General features: G+C 48.9%; 22 non-coding genes across 22 annotated transcripts; all 22 read left to right on the forward strand.

Annotated features, from left to right (window-relative positions):
• The first annotated feature begins 623 nt into the window (after positions 1–623).
• On the forward strand, positions 624–696 carry TRNAK-UUU (transfer RNA lysine (anticodon UUU)). Its single transcript has one exon. It is a non-coding gene; the product is annotated as a tRNA-Lys (tRNA).
• Positions 697–1,383: 687 nt separating this feature from the next.
• Positions 1,384–1,456, forward strand: TRNAK-UUU (transfer RNA lysine (anticodon UUU)). Its single transcript has one exon. It is a non-coding gene; the product is annotated as a tRNA-Lys (tRNA).
• A 1,447-nt stretch (positions 1,457–2,903) lies between these two features.
• TRNAK-UUU (transfer RNA lysine (anticodon UUU)) lies at positions 2,904–2,976 on the forward strand. The gene has a single exon. It is a non-coding gene; the product is annotated as a tRNA-Lys (tRNA).
• A 1,447-nt stretch (positions 2,977–4,423) lies between these two features.
• Positions 4,424–4,496, forward strand: TRNAK-UUU (transfer RNA lysine (anticodon UUU)). Its single transcript has one exon. It is a non-coding gene; the product is annotated as a tRNA-Lys (tRNA).
• Positions 4,497–5,183: 687 nt separating this feature from the next.
• On the forward strand, positions 5,184–5,256 carry TRNAK-UUU (transfer RNA lysine (anticodon UUU)). The gene has a single exon. It is a non-coding gene; the product is annotated as a tRNA-Lys (tRNA).
• A 1,447-nt stretch (positions 5,257–6,703) lies between these two features.
• TRNAK-UUU (transfer RNA lysine (anticodon UUU)) lies at positions 6,704–6,776 on the forward strand. Its single transcript has one exon. It is a non-coding gene; the product is annotated as a tRNA-Lys (tRNA).
• A 1,447-nt stretch (positions 6,777–8,223) lies between these two features.
• Positions 8,224–8,296, forward strand: TRNAK-UUU (transfer RNA lysine (anticodon UUU)). The gene has a single exon. It is a non-coding gene; the product is annotated as a tRNA-Lys (tRNA).
• A 687-nt stretch (positions 8,297–8,983) lies between these two features.
• TRNAK-UUU (transfer RNA lysine (anticodon UUU)) lies at positions 8,984–9,056 on the forward strand. Its single transcript has one exon. It is a non-coding gene; the product is annotated as a tRNA-Lys (tRNA).
• Positions 9,057–10,503: 1,447 nt separating this feature from the next.
• TRNAK-UUU (transfer RNA lysine (anticodon UUU)) lies at positions 10,504–10,576 on the forward strand. Its single transcript has one exon. It is a non-coding gene; the product is annotated as a tRNA-Lys (tRNA).
• A 2,967-nt stretch (positions 10,577–13,543) lies between these two features.
• TRNAK-UUU (transfer RNA lysine (anticodon UUU)) lies at positions 13,544–13,616 on the forward strand. Its single transcript has one exon. It is a non-coding gene; the product is annotated as a tRNA-Lys (tRNA).
• A 687-nt stretch (positions 13,617–14,303) lies between these two features.
• On the forward strand, positions 14,304–14,376 carry TRNAK-UUU (transfer RNA lysine (anticodon UUU)). The gene has a single exon. It is a non-coding gene; the product is annotated as a tRNA-Lys (tRNA).
• Positions 14,377–15,823: 1,447 nt separating this feature from the next.
• Positions 15,824–15,896, forward strand: TRNAK-UUU (transfer RNA lysine (anticodon UUU)). Its single transcript has one exon. It is a non-coding gene; the product is annotated as a tRNA-Lys (tRNA).
• A 687-nt stretch (positions 15,897–16,583) lies between these two features.
• TRNAK-UUU (transfer RNA lysine (anticodon UUU)) lies at positions 16,584–16,656 on the forward strand. The gene has a single exon. It is a non-coding gene; the product is annotated as a tRNA-Lys (tRNA).
• A 687-nt stretch (positions 16,657–17,343) lies between these two features.
• On the forward strand, positions 17,344–17,416 carry TRNAK-UUU (transfer RNA lysine (anticodon UUU)). The gene has a single exon. It is a non-coding gene; the product is annotated as a tRNA-Lys (tRNA).
• Positions 17,417–18,863: 1,447 nt separating this feature from the next.
• On the forward strand, positions 18,864–18,936 carry TRNAK-UUU (transfer RNA lysine (anticodon UUU)). The gene has a single exon. It is a non-coding gene; the product is annotated as a tRNA-Lys (tRNA).
• Positions 18,937–19,623: 687 nt separating this feature from the next.
• On the forward strand, positions 19,624–19,696 carry TRNAK-UUU (transfer RNA lysine (anticodon UUU)). Its single transcript has one exon. It is a non-coding gene; the product is annotated as a tRNA-Lys (tRNA).
• Positions 19,697–20,383: 687 nt separating this feature from the next.
• Positions 20,384–20,456, forward strand: TRNAK-UUU (transfer RNA lysine (anticodon UUU)). Its single transcript has one exon. It is a non-coding gene; the product is annotated as a tRNA-Lys (tRNA).
• A 1,447-nt stretch (positions 20,457–21,903) lies between these two features.
• On the forward strand, positions 21,904–21,976 carry TRNAK-UUU (transfer RNA lysine (anticodon UUU)). Its single transcript has one exon. It is a non-coding gene; the product is annotated as a tRNA-Lys (tRNA).
• Positions 21,977–22,663: 687 nt separating this feature from the next.
• On the forward strand, positions 22,664–22,736 carry TRNAK-UUU (transfer RNA lysine (anticodon UUU)). The gene has a single exon. It is a non-coding gene; the product is annotated as a tRNA-Lys (tRNA).
• Positions 22,737–24,183: 1,447 nt separating this feature from the next.
• On the forward strand, positions 24,184–24,256 carry TRNAK-UUU (transfer RNA lysine (anticodon UUU)). The gene has a single exon. It is a non-coding gene; the product is annotated as a tRNA-Lys (tRNA).
• Positions 24,257–25,703: 1,447 nt separating this feature from the next.
• TRNAK-UUU (transfer RNA lysine (anticodon UUU)) lies at positions 25,704–25,776 on the forward strand. Its single transcript has one exon. It is a non-coding gene; the product is annotated as a tRNA-Lys (tRNA).
• Positions 25,777–26,463: 687 nt separating this feature from the next.
• TRNAK-UUU (transfer RNA lysine (anticodon UUU)) lies at positions 26,464–26,536 on the forward strand. Its single transcript has one exon. It is a non-coding gene; the product is annotated as a tRNA-Lys (tRNA).
• The last annotated feature ends 1,388 nt before the right edge of the window (positions 26,537–27,924 follow it).

Genomic DNA, 27,924 nt, shown 5'->3' on the forward strand with positions numbered 1-27,924 from the left:
ACCAGAGAGATGAAATGTCCTAGGGGACGGGAAGCCAACCTCCCCCCTCGAGGCTCTTGGAATCTGCACCAGAAATAAAGGTGGCTGAAGGTGATTGTTTGACCAACTGTTTCCTGCCATAGAACCTTGTCTGTGGTAGCTTACCTGGGCTCCCGTAAACAATCTGCGACTGGCACACGCTGCTTGATCTTCTCTTGCCTATAATCCAGAGTGGATTCTACCTTATTTTTTGGCCTGCATTTCCTCTGCTGGACCTGGCATCATGAGGCTAAAGGGGAACTTCATTTGTAACCCAGTCACTGATTAAGAATACTGGAAGTGTCTTGGTCCAGGACTTAAGGAAGCCGTTCGGGCAGTGTCTTTTTGCAAGGCCCTTGTTTCCGGTGAAAGAGCATTGGCCTGTAGGTAAAAGTAAGCCAGAAACTGGACTGGACCCTATCTGCATGCTTACAGGTTAGATTCTCCCTTTTATCTTCAACCTGTCCCAGAAAATGAAACGGGAGAGGACGATTGGCCAGCCTGGGCAAGCCAAATACTTGTGCTTTCAGGCTGAATGCTCTTTTTCCACCATAGATGTCAAGATTCAAACAGCTTTGGACTCTTCTGGTGGTGGATTTTTCAGAGCCCGGATAGCTCAGTCGGTAGAGCATCAGACTTTTAATCTGAGGGTCCAGGGTTCAAGTCCCTGTTCGGGCGCTTTGAGGTCCTTGAGCTTCTGATTGGGCAGTCTTTATGCACATCTGCCAGGAACGCTCACTGGACCAGAGAGATGAAATGTCCTAGGGGACGGGAAGCCAACCTCCCCCCTCGAGGCTCTTGGAATCTGCACCAGAAATAAAGGTGGCTGAAGGTGATTGTTTGACCAACTGTTTCCTGCCATAGAACCTTGTCTGTGGTAGCTTACCTGGGCTCCCGTAAACAATCTGCGACTGGCACACGCTGCTTGATCTTCTCTTGCCTATAATCCAGAGTGGATTCTACCTTATTTTTTGGCCTGCATTTCCTCTGCTGGACCTGGCATCATGAGGCTAAAGGGGAACTTCATTTGTAACCCAGTCACTGATTAAGAATACTGGAAGTGTCTTGGTCCAGGACTTAAGGAAGCCGTTCGGGCAGTGTCTTTTTGCAAGGCCCTTGTTTCCGGTGAAAGAGCATTGGCCTGTAGGTAAAAGTAAGCCAGAAACTGGACTGGACCCTATCTGCATGCTTACAGGTTAGATTCTCCCTTTTATCTTCAACCTGTCCCAGAAAATGAAACGGGAGAGGACGATTGGCCAGCCTGGGCAAGCCAAATACTTGTGCTTTCAGGCTGAATGCTCTTTTTCCACCATAGATGTCAAGATTCAAACAGCTTTGGACTCTTCTGGTGGTGGATTTTTCAGAGCCCGGATAGCTCAGTCGGTAGAGCATCAGACTTTTAATCTGAGGGTCCAGGGTTCAAGTCCCTGTTCGGGCGCTTTGAGGTCCTTGAGCTTCTGATTGGGCAGTCTTTATGCACATCTGCCAGGAACGCTCACTGGACCAGAGAGATGAAATGTCCTAGGGGACGGGAAGCCAACCTCCCCCCTCGAGGCTCTTGGAATCTGCACCAGAAATAAAGGTGGCTGAAGGTGATTGTTTGACCAACTGTTTCCTGCCATAGAACCTTGTCTGTGGTAGCTTACCTGGGCTCCCGTAAACAATCTGCGACTGGCACACGCTGCTTGATCTTCTCTTGCCTATAATCCAGAGTGGATTCTACCTTATTTTTTGGCCTGCGTTTCCTCTGCTGGACCTGGCATCATGAGGCTAAAGGGGAACTTCATTTGTAACCCAGTCACTGATTAAGAATACTGGAAGTGTCTTGGTCCAGGACTTAAGGAAGCCGTTCGGGCAGTGTCTTTTTGCAAGGCCCTTGTTTCCGGTGAAAGAGCATTGGCCTGTAGGTAAAAGTAATCCAGAAACTGGACTGGACCCTATCTGCATGCTTACAGGTTAGATTCTCCCTTTTATCTTCAACCTGTCCTAGAAAATTAAACGGGAGAGGACGATTGGCCAGCCTGGGCAAGCCAAATACTTGTGCTTTCAGGCTGAATGCTCTTTTTCCACCATAGATGTCAAGATTCAAACAGCTTTGGACTCTTCTGGTGGTGGATTTTTCAGAGCCTGGATAGCTCAGTCGGTAGAGCATCAGACGTTTAATCTGAGGGTCCAGGGTTCAAGTCCCTGTTCGGGCGCTTTGAGGTCCTTGAGCTTCTGATTGGGCAGTCTTTATGCACATCTGCCAGGAACGCTCACTGGACCAAAGAGATGAAATGTCCTAGGGGACGGGAAGCCAACCTCCCCCCTCGAGGCTCTTGGAATCTGCACCAGAAATAAAGGTGGCTGAAGGTGATTGTTTGACCAACTGTTTCCTGCCATAGAACCTTGTCTGTGGTAGCTTACCTGGGCTCCCGTAAACAATCTGCGACTGGCACACGCTGCTTGATCTTCTCTTGCCTATAATCCAGAGTGGATTCTACCTTATTTTTTGGCCTGCGTTTCCTCTGCTGGACCTGGCATCATGAGGCTAAAGGGGAACTTCATTTGTAACCCAGTCACTGATTAAGAATACTGGAAGTGTCTTGGTCCAGGACTTAAGGAAGCCGTTCGGGCAGTGTCTTTTTGCAAGGCCCTTGTTTCCGGTGAAAGAGCATTGGCCTGTAGGTAAAAGTAAGCCAGAAACTGGACTGGACCCTATCTGCATGCTTACAGGTTAGATTCTCCCTTTTATCTTCAACCTGTCCCAGAAAATGAAACGGGAGAGGACGATTGGCCAGCCTGGGCAAGCCAAATACTTGTGCTTTCAGGCTGAATGCTCTTTTTCCACCATAGATGTCAAGATTCAAACAGCTTTGGACTCTTCTGGTGGTGGATTTTTCAGAGCCCGGATAGCTCAGTCGGTAGAGCATCAGACTTTTAATCTGAGGGTCCAGGGTTCAAGTCCCTGTTCGGGCGCTTTGAGGTCCTTGAGCTTCTGATTGGGCAGTCTTTATGCACATCTGCCAGGAACGCTCACTGGACCAGAGAGATGAAATGTCCTAGGGGACGGGAAGCCAACCTCCCCCCTCGAGGCTCTTGGAATCTGCACCAGAAATAAAGGTGGCTGAAGGTGATTGTTTGACCAACTGTTTCCTGCCATAGAACCTTGTCTGTGGTAGCTTACCTGGGCTCCCGTAAACAATCTGCGACTGGCACACGCTGCTTGATCTTCTCTTGCCTATAATCCAGAGTGGATTCTACCTTATTTTTTGGCCTGCGTTTCCTCTGCTGGACCTGGCATCATGAGGCTAAAGGGGAACTTCATTTGTAACCCAGTCACTGATTAAGAATACTGGAAGTGTCTTGGTCCAGGACTTAAGGAAGCCGTTCGGGCAGTGTCTTTTTGCAAGGCCCTTGTTTCCGGTGAAAGAGCATTGGCCTGTAGGTAAAAGTAAGCCAGAAACTGGACTGGACCCTATCTGCATGCTTACAGGTTAGATTCTCCCTTTTATCTTCAACCTGTCCTAGAAAATGAAACGGGAGAGGACGATTGGCCAGCCTGGGCAAGCCAAATACTTGTGCTTTCAGGCTGAATGCTCTTTTTCCACCATAGATGTCAAGATTCAAACAGCTTTGGACTCTTCTGGTGGTGGATTTTTCAGAGCCTGGATAGCTCAGTCGGTAGAGCATCAGACTTTTAATCTGAGGGTCCAGGGTTCAAGTCCCTGTTCGGGCGCTTTGAGGTCCTTGAGCTTCTGATTGGGCAGTCTTTATGCACATCTGCCAGGAACGCTCACTGGACCAGAGAGATGAAATGTCCTAGGGGACGGGAAGCCAACCTCCCCCCTCGAGGCTCTTGGAATCTGCACCAGAAATAAAGGTGGCTGAAGGTGATTGTTTGACCAACTGTTTCCTGCCATAGAACCTTGTCTGTGGTAGCTTACCTGGGCTCCCGTAAACAATCTGCGACTGGCACACGCTGCTTGATCTTCTCTTGCCTATAATCCAGAGTGGATTCTACCTTATTTTTTGGCCTGCATTTCCTCTGCTGGACCTGGCATCATGAGGCTAAAGGGGAACTTCATTTGTAACCCAGTCACTGATTAAGAATACTGGAAGTGTCTTGGTCCAGGACTTAAGGAAGCCGTTCGGGCAGTGTCTTTTTGCAAGGCCCTTGTTTCCGGTGAAAGAGCATTGGCCTGTAGGTAAAAGTAAGCCAGAAACTGGACTGGACCCTATCTGCATGCTTACAGGTTAGATTCTCCCTTTTATCTTCAACCTGTCCCAGAAAATGAAACGGGAGAGGACGATTGGCCAGCCTGGGCAAGCCAAATACTTGTGCTTTCAGGCTGAATGCTCTTTTTCCACCATAGATGTCAAGATTCAAACAGCTTTGGACTCTTCTGGTGGTGGATTTTTCAGAGCCCGGATAGCTCAGTCGGTAGAGCATCAGACTTTTAATCTGAGGGTCCAGGGTTCAAGTCCCTGTTCGGGCGCTTTGAGGTCCTTGAGCTTCTGATTGGGCAGTCTTTATGCACATCTGCCAGGAACGCTCACTGGACCAGAGAGATGAAATGTCCTAGGGGACGGGAAGCCAACCTCCCCCCTCGAGGCTCTTGGAATCTGCACCAGAAATAAAGGTGGCTGAAGGTGATTGTTTGACCAACTGTTTCCTGCCATAGAACCTTGTCTGTGGTAGCTTACCTGGGCTCCCGTAAACAATCTGCGACTGGCACACGCTGCTTGATCTTCTCTTGCCTATAATCCAGAGTGGATTCTACCTTATTTTTTGGCCTGCATTTCCTCTGCTGGACCTGGCATCATGAGGCTAAAGGGGAACTTCATTTGTAACCCAGTCACTGATTAAGAATACTGGAAGTGTCTTGGTCCAGGACTTAAGGAAGCCGTTCGGGCAGTGTCTTTTTGCAAGGCCCTTGTTTCCGGTGAAAGAGCATTGGCCTGTAGGTAAAAGTAAGCCAGAAACTGGACTGGACCCTATCTGCATGCTTACAGGTTAGATTCTCCCTTTTATCTTCAACCTGTCCCAGAAAATGAAACGGGAGAGGACGATTGGCCAGCCTGGGCAAGCCAAATACTTGTGCTTTCAGGCTGAATGCTCTTTTTCCACCATAGATGTCAAGATTCAAACAGCTTTGGACTCTTCTGGTGGTGGATTTTTCAGAGCCCGGATAGCTCAGTCGGTAGAGCATCAGACTTTTAATCTGAGGGTCCAGGGTTCAAGTCCCTGTTCGGGCGCTTTGAGGTCCTTGAGCTTCTGATTGGGCAGTCTTTATGCACATCTGCCAGGAACGCTCACTGGACCAGAGAGATGAAATGTCCTAGGGGACGGGAAGCCAACCTCCCCCCTCGAGGCTCTTGGAATCTGCACCAGAAATAAAGGTGGCTGAAGGTGATTGTTTGACCAACTGTTTCCTGCCATAGAACCTTGTCTGTGGTAGCTTACCTGGGCTCCCGTAAACAATCTGCGACTGGCACACGCTGCTTGATCTTCTCTTGCCTATAATCCAGAGTGGATTCTACCTTATTTTTTGGCCTGCGTTTCCTCTGCTGGACCTGGCATCATGAGGCTAAAGGGGAACTTCATTTGTAACCCAGTCACTGATTAAGAATACTGGAAGTGTCTTGGTCCAGGACTTAAGGAAGCCGTTCGGGCAGTGTCTTTTTGCAAGGCCCTTGTTTCCGGTGAAAGAGCATTGGCCTGTAGGTAAAAGTAATCCAGAAACTGGACTGGACCCTATCTGCATGCTTACAGGTTAGATTCTCCCTTTTATCTTCAACCTGTCCTAGAAAATTAAACGGGAGAGGACGATTGGCCAGCCTGGGCAAGCCAAATACTTGTGCTTTCAGGCTGAATGCTCTTTTTCCACCATAGATGTCAAGATTCAAACAGCTTTGGACTCTTCTGGTGGTGGATTTTTCAGAGCCTGGATAGCTCAGTCGGTAGAGCATCAGACGTTTAATCTGAGGGTCCAGGGTTCAAGTCCCTGTTCGGGCGCTTTGAGGTCCTTGAGCTTCTGATTGGGCAGTCTTTATGCACATCTGCCAGGAACGCTCACTGGACCAAAGAGATGAAATGTCCTAGGGGACGGGAAGCCAACCTCCCCCCTCGAGGCTCTTGGAATCTGCACCAGAAATAAAGGTGGCTGAAGGTGATTGTTTGACCAACTGTTTCCTGCCATAGAACCTTGTCTGTGGTAGCTTACCTGGGCTCCCGTAAACAATCTGCGACTGGCACACGCTGCTTGATCTTCTCTTGCCTATAATCCAGAGTGGATTCTACCTTATTTTTTGGCCTGCGTTTCCTCTGCTGGACCTGGCATCATGAGGCTAAAGGGGAACTTCATTTGTAACCCAGTCACTGATTAAGAATACTGGAAGTGTCTTGGTCCAGGACTTAAGGAAGCCGTTCGGGCAGTGTCTTTTTGCAAGGCCCTTGTTTCCGGTGAAAGAGCATTGGCCTGTAGGTAAAAGTAAGCCAGAAACTGGACTGGACCCTATCTGCATGCTTACAGGTTAGATTCTCCCTTTTATCTTCAACCTGTCCCAGAAAATGAAACGGGAGAGGACGATTGGCCAGCCTGGGCAAGCCAAATACTTGTGCTTTCAGGCTGAATGCTCTTTTTCCACCATAGATGTCAAGATTCAAACAGCTTTGGACTCTTCTGGTGGTGGATTTTTCAGAGCCCGGATAGCTCAGTCGGTAGAGCATCAGACTTTTAATCTGAGGGTCCAGGGTTCAAGTCCCTGTTCGGGCGCTTTGAGGTCCTTGAGCTTCTGATTGGGCAGTCTTTATGCACATCTGCCAGGAACGCTCACTGGACCAGAGAGATGAAATGTCCTAGGGGACGGGAAGCCAACCTCCCCCCTCGAGGCTCTTGGAATCTGCACCAGAAATAAAGGTGGCTGAAGGTGATTGTTTGACCAACTGTTTCCTGCCATAGAACCTTGTCTGTGGTAGCTTACCTGGGCTCCCGTAAACAATCTGCGACTGGCACACGCTGCTTGATCTTCTCTTGCCTATAATCCAGAGTGGATTCTACCTTATTTTTTGGCCTGCGTTTCCTCTGCTGGACCTGGCATCATGAGGCTAAAGGGGAACTTCATTTGTAACCCAGTCACTGATTAAGAATACTGGAAGTGTCTTGGTCCAGGACTTAAGGAAGCCGTTCGGGCAGTGTCTTTTTGCAAGGCCCTTGTTTCCGGTGAAAGAGCATTGGCCTGTAGGTAAAAGTAAGCCAGAAACTGGACTGGACCCTATCTGCATGCTTACAGGTTAGATTCTCCCTTTTATCTTCAACCTGTCCTAGAAAATGAAACGGGAGAGGACGATTGGCCAGCCTGGGCAAGCCAAATACTTGTGCTTTCAGGCTGAATGCTCTTTTTCCACCATAGATGTCAAGATTCAAACAGCTTTGGACTCTTCTGGTGGTGGATTTTTCAGAGCCTGGATAGCTCAGTCGGTAGAGCATCAGACTTTTAATCTGAGGGTCCAGGGTTCAAGTCCCTGTTCGGGCGCTTTGAGGTCCTTGAGCTTCTGATTGGGCAGTCTTTATGCACATCTGCCAGGAACGCTCACTGGACCAGAGAGATGAAATGTCCTAGGGGACGGGAAGCCAACCTCCCCCCTCGAGGCTCTTGGAATCTGCACCAGAAATAAAGGTGGCTGAAGGTGATTGTTTGACCAACTGTTTCCTGCCATAGAACCTTGTCTGTGGTAGCTTACCTGGGCTCCCGTAAACAATCTGCGACTGGCACACGCTGCTTGATCTTCTCTTGCCTATAATCCAGAGTGGATTCTACCTTATTTTTTGGCCTGCATTTCCTCTGCTGGACCTGGCATCATGAGGCTAAAGGGGAACTTCATTTGTAACCCAGTCACTGATTAAGAATACTGGAAGTGTCTTGGTCCAGGACTTAAGGAAGCCGTTCGGGCAGTGTCTTTTTGCAAGGCCCTTGTTTCCGGTGAAAGAGCATTGGCCTGTAGGTAAAAGTAAGCCAGAAACTGGACTGGACCCTATCTGCATGCTTACAGGTTAGATTCTCCCTTTTATCTTCAACCTGTCCCAGAAAATGAAACGGGAGAGGACGATTGGCCAGCCTGGGCAAGCCAAATACTTGTGCTTTCAGGCTGAATGCTCTTTTTCCACCATAGATGTCAAGATTCAAACAGCTTTGGACTCTTCTGGTGGTGGATTTTTCAGAGCCCGGATAGCTCAGTCGGTAGAGCATCAGACTTTTAATCTGAGGGTCCAGGGTTCAAGTCCCTGTTCGGGCGCTTTGAGGTCCTTGAGCTTCTGATTGGGCAGTCTTTATGCACATCTGCCAGGAACGCTCACTGGACCAGAGAGATGAAATGTCCTAGGGGACGGGAAGCCAACCTCCCCCCTCGAGGCTCTTGGAATCTGCACCAGAAATAAAGGTGGCTGAAGGTGATTGTTTGACCAACTGTTTCCTGCCATAGAACCTTGTCTGTGGTAGCTTACCTGGGCTCCCGTAAACAATCTGCGACTGGCACACGCTGCTTGATCTTCTCTTGCCTATAATCCAGAGTGGATTCTACCTTATTTTTTGGCCTGCATTTCCTCTGCTGGACCTGGCATCATGAGGCTAAAGGGGAACTTCATTTGTAACCCAGTCACTGATTAAGAATACTGGAAGTGTCTTGGTCCAGGACTTAAGGAAGCCGTTCGGGCAGTGTCTTTTTGCAAGGCCCTTGTTTCCGGTGAAAGAGCATTGGCCTGTAGGTAAAAGTAAGCCAGAAACTGGACTGGACCCTATCTGCATGCTTACAGGTTAGATTCTCCCTTTTATCTTCAACCTGTCCCAGAAAATGAAACGGGAGAGGACGATTGGCCAGCCTGGGCAAGCCAAATACTTGTGCTTTCAGGCTGAATGCTCTTTTTCCACCATAGATGTCAAGATTCAAACAGCTTTGGACTCTTCTGGTGGTGGATTTTTCAGAGCCCGGATAGCTCAGTCGGTAGAGCATCAGACTTTTAATCTGAGGGTCCAGGGTTCAAGTCCCTGTTCGGGCGCTTTGAGGTCCTTGAGCTTCTGATTGGGCAGTCTTTATGCACATCTGCCAGGAACGCTCACTGGACCAGAGAGATGAAATGTCCTAGGGGACGGGAAGCCAACCTCCCCCCTCGAGGCTCTTGGAATCTGCACCAGAAATAAAGGTGGCTGAAGGTGATTGTTTGACCAACTGTTTCCTGCCATAGAACCTTGTCTGTGGTAGCTTACCTGGGCTCCCGTAAACAATCTGCGACTGGCACACGCTGCTTGATCTTCTCTTGCCTATAATCCAGAGTGGATTCTACCTTATTTTTTGGCCTGCGTTTCCTCTGCTGGACCTGGCATCATGAGGCTAAAGGGGAACTTCATTTGTAACCCAGTCACTGATTAAGAATACTGGAAGTGTCTTGGTCCAGGACTTAAGGAAGCCGTTCGGGCAGTGTCTTTTTGCAAGGCCCTTGTTTCCGGTGAAAGAGCATTGGCCTGTAGGTAAAAGTAATCCAGAAACTGGACTGGACCCTATCTGCATGCTTACAGGTTAGATTCTCCCTTTTATCTTCAACCTGTCCTAGAAAATTAAACGGGAGAGGACGATTGGCCAGCCTGGGCAAGCCAAATACTTGTGCTTTCAGGCTGAATGCTCTTTTTCCACCATAGATGTCAAGATTCAAACAGCTTTGGACTCTTCTGGTGGTGGATTTTTCAGAGCCTGGATAGCTCAGTCGGTAGAGCATCAGACTTTTAATCTGAGGGTCCAGGGTTCAAGTCCCTGTTCGGGCGCTTTGAGGTCCTTGAGCTTCTGATTGGGCAGTCTTTATGCACATCTGCCAGGAACGCTCACTGGACCAGAGAGATGAAATGTCCTAGGGGACGGGAAGCCAACCTCCCCCCTCGAGGCTCTTGGAATCTGCACCAGAAATAAAGGTGGCTGAAGGTGATTGTTTGACCAACTGTTTCCTGCCATAGAACCTTGTCTGTGGTAGCTTACCTGGGCTCCCGTAAACAATCTGCGACTGGCACACGCTGCTTGATCTTCTCTTGCCTATAATCCAGAGTGGATTCTACCTTATTTTTTGGCCTGCATTTCCTCTGCTGGACCTGGCATCATGAGGCTAAAGGGGAACTTCATTTGTAACCCAGTCACTGATTAAGAATACTGGAAGTGTCTTGGTCCAGGACTTAAGGAAGCCGTTCGGGCAGTGTCTTTTTGCAAGGCCCTTGTTTCCGGTGAAAGAGCATTGGCCTGTAGGTAAAAGTAAGCCAGAAACTGGACTGGACCCTATCTGCATGCTTACAGGTTAGATTCTCCCTTTTATCTTCAACCTGTCCCAGAAAATGAAACGGGAGAGGACGATTGGCCAGCCTGGGCAAGCCAAATACTTGTGCTTTCAGGCTGAATGCTCTTTTTCCACCATAGATGTCAAGATTCAAACAGCTTTGGACTCTTCTGGTGGTGGATTTTTCAGAGCCCGGATAGCTCAGTCGGTAGAGCATCAGACTTTTAATCTGAGGGTCCAGGGTTCAAGTCCCTGTTCGGGCGCTTTGAGGTCCTTGAGCTTCTGATTGGGCAGTCTTTATGCACATCTGCCAGGAACGCTCACTGGACCAGAGAGATGAAATGTCCTAGGGGACGGGAAGCCAACCTCCCCCCTCGAGGCTCTTGGAATCTGCACCAGAAATAAAGGTGGCTGAAGGTGATTGTTTGACCAACTGTTTCCTGCCATAGAACCTTGTCTGTGGTAGCTTACCTGGGCTCCCGTAAACAATCTGCAACTGGCACACGCTGCTTGATCTTCTCTTGCCTATAATCCAGAGTGGATTCTACCTTATTTTTTGGCCTGCGTTTCCTCTGCTGGACCTGGCATCATGAGGCTAAAGGGGAACTTCATTTGTAACCCAGTCACTGATTAAGAATACTGGAAGTGTCTTGGTCCAGGACTTAAGGAAGCCGTTCGGGCAGTGTCTTTTTGCAAGGCCCTTGTTTCCGGTGAAAGAGCATTGGCCTGTAGGTAAAAGTAAGCCAGAAACTGGACTGGACCCTATCTGCATGCTTACAGGTTAGATTCTCCCTTTTATCTTCAACCTGTCCTAGAAAATGAAACGGGAAAGGACGATTGGCCAGCCTGGGCAAGCCAAATACTTGTGCTTTCAGGCTGAATGCTCTTTTTCCACCATAGATGTCAAGATTCAAACAGCTTTGGACTCTTCTGGTGGTGGATTTTTTGGAGCCAGGATAGCTCAGTCGGTAGAGCATCAGACTTTTAATCTGAGGGTCCAGGGTTCAAGTCCCTGTTCGGGCGCTTTGAGGTCCTTGAGCTTCTGATTGGGCAGTCTTTATGCACATCTGCCAGGAACGCTCACTGGACCAGAGAGATGAAATGTCCTAGGGGACGGGAAGCCAACCTCCCCCCTCGAGGCTCTTGGAATCTGCACCAGAAATAAAGGTGGCTGAAGGTGATTGTTTGACCAACTGTTTCCTGCCATAGAACCTTGTCTGTGGTAGCTTACCTGGGCTCCCGTAAACAATCTGCGACTGGCACACGCTGCTTGATCTTCTCTTGCCTATAATCCAGAGTGGATTCTACCTTATTTTTTGGCCTGCGTTTCCTCTGCTGGACCTGGCATCATGAGGCTAAAGGGGAACTTCATTTGTAACCCAGTCACTGATTAAGAATACTGGAAGTGTCTTGGTCCAGGACTTAAGGAAGCCGTTCGGGCAGTGTCTTTTTGCAAGGCCCTTGTTTCCGGTGAAAGAGCATTGGCCTGTAGGTAAAAGTAATCCAGAAACTGGACTGGACCCTATCTGCATGCTTACAGGTTAGATTCTCCCTTTTATCTTCAACCTGTCCTAGAAAATTAAACGGGAGAGGACGATTGGCCAGCCTGGGCAAGCCAAATACTTGTGCTTTCAGGCTGAATGCTCTTTTTCCACCATAGATGTCAAGATTCAAACAGCTTTGGACTCTTCTGGTGGTGGATTTTTCAGAGCCTGGATAGCTCAGTCGGTAGAGCATCAGACTTTTAATCTGAGGGTCCAGGGTTCAAGTCCCTGTTCGGGCGCTTTGAGGTCCTTGAGCTTCTGATTGGGCAGTCTTTATGCACATCTGCCAGGAACGCTCACTGGACCAGAGAGATGAAATGTCCTAGGGGACGGGAAGCCAACCTCCCCCCTCGAGGCTCTTGGAATCTGCACCAGAAATAAAGGTGGCTGAAGGTGATTGTTTGACCAACTGTTTCCTGCCATAGAACCTTGTCTGTGGTAGCTTACCTGGGCTCCCGTAAACAATCTGCGACTGGCACACGCTGCTTGATCTTCTCTTGCCTATAATCCAGAGTGGATTCTACCTTATTTTTTGGCCTGCGTTTCCTCTGCTGGACCTGGCATCATGAGGCTAAAGGGGAACTTCATTTGTAACCCAGTCACTGATTAAGAATACTGGAAGTGTCTTGGTCCAGGACTTAAGGAAGCCGTTCGGGCAGTGTCTTTTTGCAAGGCCCTTGTTTCCGGTGAAAGAGCATTGGCCTGTAGGTAAAAGTAAGCCAGAAACTGGACTGGACCCTATCTGCATGCTTACAGGTTAGATTCTCCCTTTTATCTTCAACCTGTCCCAGAAAATGAAACGGGAGAGGACGATTGGCCAGCCTGGGCAAGCCAAATACTTGTGCTTTCAGGCTGAATGCTCTTTTTCCACCATAGATGTCAAGATTCAAACAGCTTTGGACTCTTCTGGTGGCGGATTTTTCAGAGCCCGGATAGCTCAGTCGGTAGAGCATCAGACTTTTAATCTGAGGGTCCAGGGTTCAAGTCCCTGTTTGGGCGCTTTGAGGTCCTTGAGCTTCTGATTGGGCAGTCTTTATGCACATCTGCCAGGAACGCTCACTGGACCAGAGAGATGAAATGTCCTAGGGGACGGGAAGCCAACCTCCCCCCTCGAGGCTCTTGGAATCTGCACCAGAAATAAAGGTGGCTGAAGGTGATTGTTTGACCAACTGTTTCCTGCCATAGAACCTTGTCTGTGGTAGCTTACCTGGGCTCCCGTAAACAATCTGCGACTGGCACACGCTGCTTGATCTTCTCTTGCCTATAATCCAGAGTGGATTCTACCTTATTTTTTGGCCTGCGTTTCCTCTGCTGGACCTGGCATCATGGGGCTAAAGGGGAACTTCATTTGTAACCCAGTCACTGATTAAGAATACTGGAAGTGTCTTGGTCCAGGACTTAAGGAAGCCGTTCGGGCAGTGTCTTTTTGCAAGGCCCTTGTTTCCGGTGAAAGAGCATTGGCCTGTAGGTAAAAGTAATCCAGAAACTGGACTGGACCCTATCTGCATGCTTACAGGTTAGATTCTCCCTTTTATCTTCAACCTGTCCTAGAAAATTAAACGGGAGAGGACGATTGGCCAGCCTGGGCAAGCCAAATACTTGTGCTTTCAGGCTGAATGCTCTTTTTCCACCATAGATGTCAAGATTCAAACAGCTTTGGACTCTTCTGGTGGTGGATTTTTCAGAGCCCGGATAGCTCAGTCGGTAGAGCATCAGACTTTTAATCTGAGGGTCCAGGGTTCAAGTCCCTGTTCGGGCGCTTTGAGGTCCTTGAGCTTCTGATTGGGCAGTCTTTATGCACATCTGCCAGGAACGCTCACTGGACCAGAGAGATGAAATGTCCTAGGGGACGGGAAGCCAACCTCCCCCCTCGAGGCTCTTGGAATCTGCACCAGAAATAAAGGTGGCTGAAGGTGATTGTTTGACCAACTGTTTCCTGCCATAGAACCTTGTCTGTGGTAGCTTACCTGGGCTCCCGTAAACAATCTGCGACTGGCACACGCTGCTTGATCTTCTCTTGCCTATAATCCAGAGTGGATTCTACCTTATTTTTTGGCCTGCATTTCCTCTGCTGGACCTGGCATCATGAGGCTAAAGGGGAACTTCATTTGTAACCCAGTCACTGATTAAGAATACTGGAAGTGTCTTGGTCCAGGACTTAAGGAAGCCGTTCGGGCAGTGTCTTTTTGCAAGGCCCTTGTTTCCGGTGAAAGAGCATTGGCCTGTAGGTAAAAGTAAGCCAGAAACTGGACTGGACCCTATCTGCATGCTTACAGGTTAGATTCTCCCTTTTATCTTCAACCTGTCCCAGAAAATGAAACGGGAGAGGACGATTGGCCAGCCTGGGCAAGCCAAATACTTGTGCTTTCAGGCTGAATGCTCTTTTTCCACCATAGATGTCAAGATTCAAACAGCTTTGGACTCTTCTGGTGGTGGATTTTTCAGAGCCCGGATAGCTCAGTCGGTAGAGCATCAGACTTTTAATCTGAGGGTCCAGGGTTCAAGTCCCTGTTCGGGCGCTTTGAGGTCCTTGAGCTTCTGATTGGGCAGTCTTTATGCACATCTGCCAGGAACGCTCACTGGACCAGAGAGATGAAATGTCCTAGGGGACGGGAAGCCAACCTCCCCCCTCGAGGCTCTTGGAATCTGCACCAGAAATAAAGGTGGCTGAAGGTGATTGTTTGACCAACTGTTTCCTGCCATAGAACCTTGTCTGTGGTAGCTTACCTGGGCTCCCGTAAACAATCTGCGACTGGCACACGCTGCTTGATCTTCTCTTGCCTATAATCCAGAGTGGATTCTACCTTATTTTTTGGCCTGCGTTTCCTCTGCTGGACCTGGCATCATGAGGCTAAAGGGGAACTTCATTTGTAACCCAGTCACTGATTAAGAATACTGGAAGTGTCTTGGTCCAGGACTTAAGGAAGCCGTTCGGGCAGTGTCTTTTTGCAAGGCCCTTGTTTCCGGTGAAAGAGCATTGGCCTGTAGGTAAAAGTAAGCCAGAAACTGGACTGGACCCTATCTGCATGCTTACAGGTTAGATTCTCCCTTTTATCTTCAACCTGTCCTAGAAAATGAAACGGGAGAGGACGATTGGCCAGCCTGGGCAAGCCAAATACTTGTGCTTTCAGGCTGAATGCTCTTTTTCCACCATAAATGTCAAGATTCAAACAGCTTTGGACTCTTCTGGTGGTGGATTTTTCAGAGCCTGGATAGCTCAGTCGGTAGAGCATCAGACTTTTAATCTGAGGGTCCAGGGTTCAAGTCCCTGTTCGGGCGCTTTGAGGTCCTTGAGCTTCTGATTGGGCAGTCTTTATGCACATCTGCCAGGAACGCTCACTGGACCAGAGAGATGAAATGTCCTAGGGGACGGGAAGCCAACCTCCCCCCTCGAGGCTCTTGGAATCTGCACCAGAAATAAAGGTGGCTGAAGGTGATTGTTTGACCAACTGTTTCCTGCCATAGAACCTTGTCTGTGGTAGCTTACCTGGGCTCCCGTAAACAATCTGCGACTGGCACACGCTGCTTGATCTTCTCTTGCCTATAATCCAGAGTGGATTCTACCTTATTTTTTGGCCTGCATTTCCTCTGCTGGACCTGGCATCATGAGGCTAAAGGGGAACTTCATTTGTAACCCAGTCACTGATTAAGAATACTGGAAGTGTCTTGGTCCAGGACTTAAGGAAGCCGTTCGGGCAGTGTCTTTTTGCAAGGCCCTTGTTTCCGGTGAAAGAGCATTGGCCTGTAGGTAAAAGTAAGCCAGAAACTGGACTGGACCCTATCTGCATGCTTACAGGTTAGATTCTCCCTTTTATCTTCAACCTGTCCCAGAAAATGAAACGGGAGAGGACGATTGGCCAGCCTGGGCAAGCCAAATACTTGTGCTTTCAGGCTGAATGCTCTTTTTCCACCATAGATGTCAAGATTCAAACAGCTTTGGACTCTTCTGGTGGTGGATTTTTCAGAGCCCGGATAGCTCAGTCGGTAGAGCATCAGACTTTTAATCTGAGGGTCCAGGGTTCAAGTCCCTGTTCGGGCGCTTTGAGGTCCTTGAGCTTCTGATTGGGCAGTCTTTATGCACATCTGCCAGGAACGCTCACTGGACCAGAGAGATGAAATGTCCTAGGGGACGGGAAGCCAACCTCCCCCCTCGAGGCTCTTGGAATCTGCACCAGAAATAAAGGTGGCTGAAGGTGATTGTTTGACCAACTGTTTCCTGCCATAGAACCTTGTCTGTGGTAGCTTACCTGGGCTCCCGTAAACAATCTGCGACTGGCACACGCTGCTTGATCTTCTCTTGCCTATAATCCAGAGTGGATTCTACCTTATTTTTTGGCCTGCATTTCCTCTGCTGGACCTGGCATCATGAGGCTAAAGGGGAACTTCATTTGTAACCCAGTCACTGATTAAGAATACTGGAAGTGTCTTGGTCCAGGACTTAAGGAAGCCGTTCGGGCAGTGTCTTTTTGCAAGGCCCTTGTTTCCGGTGAAAGAGCATTGGCCTGTAGGTAAAAGTAAGCCAGAAACTGGACTGGACCCTATCTGCATGCTTACAGGTTAGATTCTCCCTTTTATCTTCAACCTGTCCCAGAAAATGAAACGGGAGAGGACGATTGGCCAGCCTGGGCAAGCCAAATACTTGTGCTTTCAGGCTGAATGCTCTTTTTCCACCATAGATGTCAAGATTCAAACAGCTTTGGACTCTTCTGGTGGTGGATTTTTCAGAGCCCGGATAGCTCAGTCGGTAGAGCATCAGACTTTTAATCTGAGGGTCCAGGGTTCAAGTCCCTGTTCGGGCGCTTTGAGGTCCTTGAGCTTCTGATTGGGCAGTCTTTATGCACATCTGCCAGGAACGCTCACTGGACCAGAGAGATGAAATGTCCTAGGGGACGGGAAGCCAACCTCCCCCCTCGAGGCTCTTGGAATCTGCACCAGAAATAAAGGTGGCTGAAGGTGATTGTTTGACCAACTGTTTCCTGCCATAGAACCTTGTCTGTGGTAGCTTACCTGGGCTCCCGTAAACAATCTGCGACTGGCACACGCTGCTTGATCTTCTCTTGCCTATAATCCAGAGTGGATTCTACCTTATTTTTTGGCCTGCGTTTCCTCTGCTGGACCTGGCATCATGAGGCTAAAGGGGAACTTCATTTGTAACCCAGTCACTGATTAAGAATACTGGAAGTGTCTTGGTCCAGGACTTAAGGAAGCCGTTCGGGCAGTGTCTTTTTGCAAGGCCCTTGTTTCCGGTGAAAGAGCATTGGCCTGTAGGTAAAAGTAAGCCAGAAACTGGACTGGACCCTATCTGCATGCTTACAGGTTAGATTCTCCCTTTTATCTTCAACCTGTCCCAGAAAATGAAACGGGAGAGGACGATTGGCCAGCCTGGGCAAGCCAAATACTTGTGCTTTCAGGCTGAATGCTCTTTTTCCACCATAGATGTCAAGATTCAAACAGCTTTGGACTCTTCTGGTGGTGGATTTTTCAGAGCCCGGATAGCTCAGTCGGTAGAGCATCAGACTTTTAATCTGAGGGTCCAGGGTTCAAGTCCCTGTTCGGGCGCTTTGAGGTCCTTGAGCTTCTGATTGGGCAGTCTTTATGCACATCTGCCAGGAACGCTCACTGGACCAGAGAGATGAAATGTCCTAGGGGACGGGAAGCCAACCTCCCCCCTCGAGGCTCTTGGAATCTGCACCAGAAATAAAGGTGGCTGAAGGTGATTGTTTGACCAACTGTTTCCTGCCATAGAACCTTGTCTGTGGTAGCTTACCTGGGCTCCCGTAAACAATCTGCGACTGGCACACGCTGCTTGATCTTCTCTTGCCTATAATCCAGAGTGGATTCTACCTTATTTTTTGGCCTGCGTTTCCTCTGCTGGACCTGGCATCATGAGGCTAAAGGGGAACTTCATTTGTAACCCAGTCACTGATTAAGAATACTGGAAGTGTCTTGGTCCAGGACTTAAGGAAGCCGTTCGGGCAGTGTCTTTTTGCAAGGCCCTTGTTTCCGGTGAAAGAGCATTGGCCTGTAGGTAAAAGTAAGCCAGAAACTGGACTGGACCCTATCTGCATGCTTACAGGTTAGATTCTCCCTTTTATCTTCAACCTGTCCCAGAAAATGAAACGGGAGAGGACGATTGGCCAGCCTGGGCAAGCCAAATACTTGTGCTTTCAGGCTGAATGCTCTTTTTCCACCATAGATGTCAAGATTCAAACAGCTTTGGACTCTTCTGGTGGCGGATTTTTCAGAGCCCGGATAGCTCAGTCGGTAGAGCATCAGACTTTTAATCTGAGGGTCCAGGGTTCAAGTCCCTGTTTGGGCGCTTTGAGGTCCTTGAGCTTCTGATTGGGCAGTCTTTATGCACATCTGCCAGGAACGCTCACTGGACCAGAGAGATGAAATGTCCTAGGGGACGGGAAGCCAACCTCCCCCCTCGAGGCTCTTGGAATCTGCACCAGAAATAAAGGTGGCTGAAGGTGATTGTTTGACCAACTGTTTCCTGCCATAGAACCTTGTCTGTGGTAGCTTACCTGGGCTCCCGTAAACAATCTGCGACTGGCACACGCTGCTTGATCTTCTCTTGCCTATAATCCAGAGTGGATTCTACCTTATTTTTTGGCCTGCGTTTCCTCTGCTGGACCTGGCATCATGGGGCTAAAGGGGAACTTCATTTGTAACCCAGTCACTGATTAAGAATACTGGAAGTGTCTTGGTCCAGGACTTAAGGAAGCCGTTCGGGCAGTGTCTTTTTGCAAGGCCCTTGTTTCCGGTGAAAGAGCATTGGCCTGTAGGTAAAAGTAATCCAGAAACTGGACTGGACCCTATCTGCATGCTTACAGGTTAGATTCTCCCTTTTATCTTCAACCTGTCCTAGAAAATTAAACGGGAGAGGACGATTGGCCAGCCTGGGCAAGCCAAATACTTGTGCTTTCAGGCTGAATGCTCTTTTTCCACCATAGATGTCAAGATTCAAACAGCTTTGGACTCTTCTGGTGGTGGATTTTTCAGAGCCCGGATAGCTCAGTCGGTAGAGCATCAGACTTTTAATCTGAGGGTCCAGGGTTCAAGTCCCTGTTCGGGCGCTTTGAGGTCCTTGAGCTTCTGATTGGGCAGTCTTTATGCACATCTGCCAGGAACGCTCACTGGACCAGAGAGATGAAATGTCCTAGGGGACGGGAAGCCAACCTCCCCCCTCGAGGCTCTTGGAATCTGCACCAGAAATAAAGGTGGCTGAAGGTGATTGTTTGACCAACTGTTTCCTGCCATAGAACCTTGTCTGTGGTAGCTTACCTGGGCTCCCGTAAACAATCTGCGACTGGCACACGCTGCTTGATCTTCTCTTGCCTATAATCCAGAGTGGATTCTACCTTATTTTTTGGCCTGCATTTCCTCTGCTGGACCTGGCATCATGAGGCTAAAGGGGAACTTCATTTGTAACCCAGTCACTGATTAAGAATACTGGAAGTGTCTTGGTCCAGGACTTAAGGAAGCCGTTCGGGCAGTGTCTTTTTGCAAGGCCCTTGTTTCCGGTGAAAGAGCATTGGCCTGTAGGTAAAAGTAAGCCAGAAACTGGACTGGACCCTATCTGCATGCTTACAGGTTAGATTCTCCCTTTTATCTTCAACCTGTCCCAGAAAATGAAACGGGAGAGGACGATTGGCCAGCCTGGGCAAGCCAAATACTTGTGCTTTCAGGCTGAATGCTCTTTTTCCACCATAGATGTCAAGATTCAAACAGCTTTGGACTCTTCTGGTGGTGGATTTTTCAGAGCCCGGATAGCTCAGTCGGTAGAGCATCAGACTTTTAATCTGAGGGTCCAGGGTTCAAGTCCCTGTTCGGGCGCTTTGAGGTCCTTGAGCTTCTGATTGGGCAGTCTTTATGCACATCTGCCAGGAACGCTCACTGGACCAGAGAGATGAAATGTCCTAGGGGACGGGAAGCCAACCTCCCCCCTCGAGGCTCTTGGAATCTGCACCAGAAATAAAGGTGGCTGAAGGTGATTGTTTGACCAACTGTTTCCTGCCATAGAACCTTGTCTGTGGTAGCTTACCTGGGCTCCCGTAAACAATCTGCGACTGGCACACGCTGCTTGATCTTCTCTTGCCTATAATCCAGAGTGGATTCTACCTTATTTTTTGGCCTGCATTTCCTCTGCTGGACCTGGCATCATGAGGCTAAAGGGGAACTTCATTTGTAACCCAGTCACTGATTAAGAATACTGGAAGTGTCTTGGTCCAGGACTTAAGGAAGCCGTTCGGGCAGTGTCTTTTTGCAAGGCCCTTGTTTCCGGTGAAAGAGCATTGGCCTGTAGGTAAAAGTAAGCCAGAAACTGGACTGGACCCTATCTGCATGCTTACAGGTTAGATTCTCCCTTTTATCTTCAACCTGTCCCAGAAAATGAAACGGGAGAGGACGATTGGCCAGCCTGGGCAAGCCAAATACTTGTGCTTTCAGGCTGAATGCTCTTTTTCCACCATAGATGTCAAGATTCAAACAGCTTTGGACTCTTCTGGTGGTGGATTTTTCAGAGCCCGGATAGCTCAGTCGGTAGAGCATCAGACTTTTAATCTGAGGGTCCAGGGTTCAAGTCCCTGTTCGGGCGCTTTGAGGTCCTTGAGCTTCTGATTGGGCAGTCTTTATGCACATCTGCCAGGAACGCTCACTGGACCAGAGAGATGAAATGTCCTAGGGGACGGGAAGCCAACCTCCCCCCTCGAGGCTCTTGGAATCTGCACCAGAAATAAAGGTGGCTGAAGGTGATTGTTTGACCAACTGTTTCCTGCCATAGAACCTTGTCTGTGGTAGCTTACCTGGGCTCCCGTAAACAATCTGCGACTGGCACACGCTGCTTGATCTTCTCTTGCCTATAATCCAGAGTGGATTCTACCTTATTTTTTGGCCTGCGTTTCCTCTGCTGGACCTGGCATCATGGGGCTAAAGGGGAACTTCATTTGTAACCCAGTCACTGATTAAGAATACTGGAAGTGTCTTGGTCCAGGACTTAAGGAAGCCGTTCGGGCAGTGTCTTTTTGCAAGGCCCTTGTTTCCGGTGAAAGAGCATTGGCCTGTAGGTAAAAGTAAGCCAGAAACTGGACTGGACCCTATCTGCATGCTTACAGGTTAGATTCTCCCTTTTATCTTCAACCTGTCCTAGAAAATGAAACGGGAGAGGACGATTGGCCAGCCTGGGCAAGCCAAATACTTGTGCTTTCAGGCTGAATGCTCTTTTTCCACCATAGATGTCAAGATTCAAACAGCTTTGGACTCTTCTGGTGGTGGATTTTTCAGAGCCTGGATAGCTCAGTCGGTAGAGCATCAGACTTTTAATCTGAGGGTCCAGGGTTCAAGTCCCTGTTCGGGCGCTTTGAGGTCCTTGAGCTTCTGATTGGGCAGTCTTTATGCACATCTGCCAGGAACGCTCACTGGACCAGAGAGATGAAATGTCCTAGGGGACGGGAAGCCAACCTCCCCCCTCGAGGCTCTTGGAATCTGCACCAGAAATAAAGGTGGCTGAAGGTGATTGTTTGACCAACTGTTTCCTGCCATAGAACCTTGTCTGTGGTAGCTTACCTGGGCTCCCGTAAACAATCTGCGACTGGCACACGCTGCTTGATCTTCTCTTGCCTATAATCCAGAGTGGATTCTACCTTATTTTTTGGCCTGCATTTCCTCTGCTGGACCTGGCATCATGAGGCTAAAGGGGAACTTCATTTGTAACCCAGTCACTGATTAAGAATACTGGAAGTGTCTTGGTCCAGGACTTAAGGAAGCCGTTCGGGCAGTGTCTTTTTGCAAGGCCCTTGTTTCCGGTGAAAGAGCATTGGCCTGTAGGTAAAAGTAAGCCAGAAACTGGACTGGACCCTATCTGCATGCTTACAGGTTAGATTCTCCCTTTTATCTTCAACCTGTCCTAGAAAATGAAACGGGAAAGGACGATTGGCCAGCCTGGGCAAGCCAAATACTTGTGCTTTCAGGCTGAATGCTCTTTTTCCACCATAGATGTCAAGATTCAAACAGCTTTGGACTCTTCTGGTGGTGGATTTTTCGGAGCCCGGATAGCTCAGTCGGTAGAGCATCAGACTTTTAATCTGAGGGTCCAGGGTTCAAGTCCCTGTTCGGGCGCTTTGAGGTCCTTGAGCTTCTGATTGGGCAGTCTTTATGCACATCTGCCAGGAACGCTCACTGGACCAGAGAGATGAAATGTCCTAGGGGACGGGAAGCCAACCTCCCCCCTCGAGGCTCTTGGAATCTGCACCAGAAATAAAGGTGGCTGAAGGTGATTGTTTGACCAACTGTTTCCTGCCATAGAACCTTGTCTGTGGTAGCTTACCTGGGCTCCCGTAAACAATCTGCGACTGGCACACGCTGCTTGATCTTCTCTTGCCTATAATCCAGAGTGGATTCTACCTTATTTTTTGGCCTGCGTTTCCTCTGCTGGACCTGGCATCATGAGGCTAAAGGGGAACTTCATTTGTAACCCAGTCACTGATTAAGAATACTGGAAGTGTCTTGGTCCAGGACTTAAGGAAGCCGTTCGGGCAGTGTCTTTTTGCAAGGCCCTTGTTTCCGGTAAAAGGGCATTGGCCTGTAGGTAAAAGTAAGCCAGAAACTGGACTGGACCCTATCTGCATGCTTACAGGTTAGATTCTCCCTTTTATCTTCAACCTGTCCCAGAAAATGAAACGGGAGAGGACGATTGGCCAGCCTGGGCAAGCCAAATACTTGTGCTTTCAGGCTGAATGCTCTTTTTCCACCATAGATGTCAAGATTCAAACAGCTTTGGACTCTTCTGGTGGTGGATTTTTCCGAGCCCGGATAGCTCAGTCGGTAGAGCATCAGACTTTTAATCTGAGGGTCCAGGGTTCAAGTCCCTGTTCGGGCGCTTTGAGGTCCTTGAGCTTCTGATTGGGCAGTCTTTATGCACATCTGCCAGGAACGCTCACTGGACCAGAGAGATGAAATGTCCTAGGGGACGGGAAGCCAACCTCCCCCCTCGAGGCTCTTGGAATCTGCACCAGAAATAAAGGTGGCTGAAGGTGATTGTTTGACCAACTGTTTCCTGCCATAGAACCTTGTCTGTGGTAGCTTACCTGGGCTCCCGTAAACAATCTGCGACTGGCACACGCTGCTTGATCTTCTCTTGCCTATAATCCAGAGTGGATTCTACCTTATTTTTTGGCCTGCGTTTCCTCTGCTGGACCTGGCATCATGAGGCTAAAGGGGAACTTCATTTGTAACCCAGTCACTGATTAAGAATACTGGAAGTGTCTTGGTCCAGGACTTAAGGAAGCCGTTCGGGCAGTGTCTTTTTGCAAGGCCCTTGTTTCCGGTGAAAGAGCATTGGCCTGTAGGTAAAAGTAAGCCAGAAACTGGACTGGACCCTATCTGCATGCTTACAGGTTAGATTCTCCCTTTTATCTTCAACCTGTCCTAGAAAATGAAACGGGAGAGGACGATTGGCCAGCCTGGGCAAGCCAAATACTTGTGCTTTCAGGCTGAATGCTCTTTTTCCACCATAGATGTCAAGATTCAAACAGCTTTGGACTCTTCTGGTGGTGGATTTTTCAGAGCCTGGATAGCTCAGTCGGTAGAGCATCAGACTTTTAATCTGAGGGTCCAGGGTTCAAGTCCCTGTTCGGGCGCTTTGAGGTCCTTGAGCTTCTGATTGGGCAGTCTTTATGCACATCTGCCAGGAACGCTCACTGGACCAGAGAGATGAAATGTCCTAGGGGACGGGAAGCCAACCTCCCCCCTCGAGGCTCTTGGAATCTGCACCAGAAATAAAGGTGGCTGAAGGTGATTGTTTGACCAACTGTTTCCTGCCATAGAACCTTGTCTGTGGTAGCTTACCTGGGCTCCCGTAAACAATCTGCGACTGGCACACGCTGCTTGATCTTCTCTTGCCTATAATCCAGAGTGGATTCTACCTTATTTTTTGGCCTGCATTTCCTCTGCTGGACCTGGCATCATGAGGCTAAAGGGGAACTTCATTTGTAACCCAGTCACTGATTAAGAATACTGGAAGTGTCTTGGTCCAGGACTTAAGGAAGCCGTTCGGGCAGTGTCTTTTTGCAAGGCCCTTGTTTCCGGTGAAAGAGCATTGGCCTGTAGGTAAAAGTAAGCCAGAAACTGGACTGGACCCTATCTGCATGCTTACAGGTTAGATTCTCCCTTTTATCTTCAACCTGTCCTAGAAAATGAAACGGGAAAGGACGATTGGCCAGCCTGGGCAAGCCAAATACTTGTGCTTTCAGGCTGAATGCTCTTTTTCCACCATAGATGTCAAGATTCAAACAGCTTTGGACTCTTCTGGTGGTGGATTTTTCGGAGCCCGGATAGCTCAGTCGGTAGAGCATCAGACTTTTAATCTGAGGGTCCAGGGTTCAAGTCCCTGTTCGGGCGCTTTGAGGTCCTTGAGCTTCTGATTGGGCAGTCTTTATGCACATCTGCCAGGAACGCTCACTGGACCAGAGAGATGAAATGTCCTAGGGGACGGGAAGCCAACCTCCCCCCTCGAGGCTCTTGGAATCTGCACCAGAAATAAAGGTGGCTGAAGGTGATTGTTTGACCAACTGTTTCCTGCCATAGAACCTTGTCTGTGGTAGCTTACCTGGGCTCCCGTAAACAATCTGCGACTGGCACACGCTGCTTGATCTTCTCTTGCCTATAATCCAGAGTGGATTCTACCTTATTTTTTGGCCTGCGTTTCCTCTGCTGGACCTGGCATCATGAGGCTAAAGGGGAACTTCATTTGTAACCCAGTCACTGATTAAGAATACTGGAAGTGTCTTGGTCCAGGACTTAAGGAAGCCGTTCGGGCAGTGTCTTTTTGCAAGGCCCTTGTTTCCGGTAAAAGGGCATTGGCCTGTAGGTAAAAGTAAGCCAGAAACTGGACTGGACCCTATCTGCATGCTTACAGGTTAGATTCTCCCTTTTATCTTCAACCTGTCCCAGAAAATGAAACGGGAGAGGACGATTGGCCAGCCTGGGCAAGCCAAATACTTGTGCTTTCAGGCTGAATGCTCTTTTTCCACCATAGATGTCAAGATTCAAACAGCTTTGGACTCTTCTGGTGGTGGATTTTTCAGAGCCTGGATAGCTCAGTCGGTAGAGCATCAGACTTTTAATCTGAGGGTCCAGGGTTCAAGTCCCTGTTCGGGCGCTTTGAGGTCCTTGAGCTTCTGATTGGGCAGTCTTTATGCACATCTGCCAGGAACGCTCACTGGACCAGAGAGATGAAATGTCCTAGGGGACGGGAAGCCAACCTCCCCCCTCGAGGCTCTTGGAATCTGCACCAGAAATAAAGGTGGCTGAAGGTGATTGTTTGACCAACTGTTTCCTGCCATAGAACCTTGTCTGTGGTAGCTTACCTGGGCTCCCGTAAACAATCTGCGACTGGCACACGCTGCTTGATCTTCTCTTGCCTATAATCCAGAGTGGATTCTACCTTATTTTTTGGCCTGCGTTTCCTCTGCTGGACCTGGCATCATGAGGCTAAAGGGGAACTTCATTTGTAACCCAGTCACTGATTAAGAATACTGGAAGTGTCTTGGCCCAGGACTTAAGGAAGCCGTTCGGGCAGTGTCTTTTTGCAAGGCCCTTGTTTCCGGTGAAAGAGCATTGGCCTGTAGGTAAAAGTAAGCCAGAAACTGGACTGGACCCTATCTGCATGCTTACAGGTTAGATTCTCCCTTTTATCTTCAACCTGTCCTAGAAAATGAAACGGGAGAGGACGATTGGCCAGCCTGGGCAAGCCAAATACTTGTGCTTTCAGGCTGAATGCTCTTTTTCCACCATAAATGTCAAGATTCAAACAGCTTTGGACTCTTCTGGTGGTGGATTTTTCAGAGCCCGGATAGCTCAGTCGGTAGAGCATCAGACTTTTAATCTGAGGGTCCAGGGTTCAAGTCCCTGTTCGGGCGCTTTGAGGTCCTTGAGCTTCTGATTGGGCAGTCTTTATGCACATCTGCCAGGAACGCTCACTGGACCAGAGAGATGAAATGTCCTAGGGGACGGGAAGCCAACCTCCCCCCTCGAGGCTCTTGGAATCTGCACCAGAAATAAAGGTGGCTGAAGGTGATTGTTTGACCAACTGTTTCCTGCCATAGAACCTTGTCTGTGGTAGCTTACCTGGGCTCCCGTAAACAATCTGCGACTGGCACACGCTGCTTGATCTTCTCTTGCCTATAATCCAGAGTGGATTCTACCTTATTTTTTGGCCTGCATTTCCTCTGCTGGACCTGGCATCATGAGGCTAAAGGGGAACTTCATTTGTAACCCAGTCACTGATTAAGAATACTGGAAGTGTCTTGGTCCAGGACTTAAGGAAGCCGTTCGGGCAGTGTCTTTTTGCAAGGCCCTTGTTTCCGGTGAAAGAGCATTGGCCTGTAGGTAAAAGTAAGCCAGAAACTGGACTGGACCCTATCTGCATGCTTACAGGTTAGATTCTCCCTTTTATCTTCAACCTGTCCCAGAAAATGAAACGGGAGAGGACGATTGGCCAGCCTGGGCAAGCCAAATACTTGTGCTTTCAGGCTGAATGCTCTTTTTCCACCATAGATGTCAAGATTCAAACAGCTTTGGACTCTTCTGGTGGTGGTTTTTTCAGAGCCCGGATAGCTCAGTCGGTAGAGCATCAGACTTTTAATCTGAGGGTCCAGGGTTCAAGTCCCTGTTCGGGCGCTTTGAGGTCCTTGAGCTTCTGATTGGGCAGTCTTTATGCACATCTGCCAGGAACGCTCACTGGACCAGAGAGATGAAATGTCCTAGGGGACGGGAAGCCAACCTCCCCCCTCGAGGCTCTTGGAATCTGCACCAGAAATAAAGGTGGCTGAAGGTGATTGTTTGACCAACTGTTTCCTGCCATAGAACCTTGTCTGTGGTAGCTTACCTGGGCTCCCGTAAACAATCTGCGACTGGCACACGCTGCTTGATCTTCTCTTGCCTATAATCCAGAGTGGATTCTACCTTATTTTTTGGCCTGCGTTTCCTCTGCTGGACCTGGCATCATGAGGCTAAAGGGGAACTTCATTTGTAACCCAGTCACTGATTAAGAATACTGGAAGTGTCTTGGTCCAGGACTTAAGGAAGCCGTTCGGGCAGTGTCTTTTTGCAAGGCCCTTGTTTCCGGTGAAAGAGCATTGGCCTGTAGGTAAAAGTAATCCAGAAACTGGACTGGACCCTATCTGCATGCTTACAGGTTAGATTCTCCCTTTTATCTTCAACCTGTCCTAGAAAATGAAACGGGAGAGGACGATTGGCCAGCCTGGGCAAGCCAAATACTTGTGCTTTCAGGCTGAATGCTCTTTTTCCACCATAAATGTCAAGATTCAAACAGCTTTGGACTCTTCTGGTGGTGGATTTTTCAGAGCCCGGATAGCTCAGTCGGTAGAGCATCAGACTTTTAATCTGAGGGTCCAGGGTTCAAGTCCCTGTTTGGGCGCTTTGAGGTCCTTGAGCTTCTGATTGGGTAGTCTTTATGCACATCTGCCAGGAACGCTCACTGGACCAGAGAGATGAAATGTCCTAGGGGACGGGAAGCCAACCTCCCCCCTCGAGGCTCTTGGAATCTGCACCAGAAATAAAGGTGGCTGAAGGTGATTGTTTGACCAACTGTTTCCTGCCATAGAACCTTGTCTGTGGTAGCTTACCTGGGCTCCCGTAAACAATCTGCGACTGGCACACGCTGCTTGATCTTCTCTTGCCTATAATCCAGAGTGGATTCTACCTTATTTTTTGGCCTGCGTTTCCTCTGCTGGACCTGGCATCATGAGGCTAAAGGGGAACTTCATTTGTAACCCAGTCACTGATTAAGAATACTGGAAGTGTCTTGGTCCAGGACTTAAGGAAGCCGTTCGGGCAGTGTCTTTTTGCAAGGCCCTTGTTTCCGGTGAAAGAGCATTGGCCTGTAGGTAAAAGTAATCCAGAAACTGGACTGGACCCTATCTGCATGCTTACAGGTTAGATTCTCCCTTTTATCTTCAACCTGTCCTAGAAAATTAAACGGGAGAGGACGATTGGCCAGCCTGGGCAAGCCAAATACTTGTGCTTTCAGGCTGAATGCTCTTTTT

This window comes from Lithobates pipiens, unplaced genomic scaffold, assembly GCF_037356315.1.
Source record: "Lithobates pipiens isolate NorthernLeopardFrog02 unplaced genomic scaffold, aLitPip1_a1.2 Scaffold_8, whole genome shotgun sequence".
NCBI classification, from domain to species: Eukaryota; Metazoa; Chordata; class Amphibia; order Anura; family Ranidae; genus Lithobates; species Lithobates pipiens.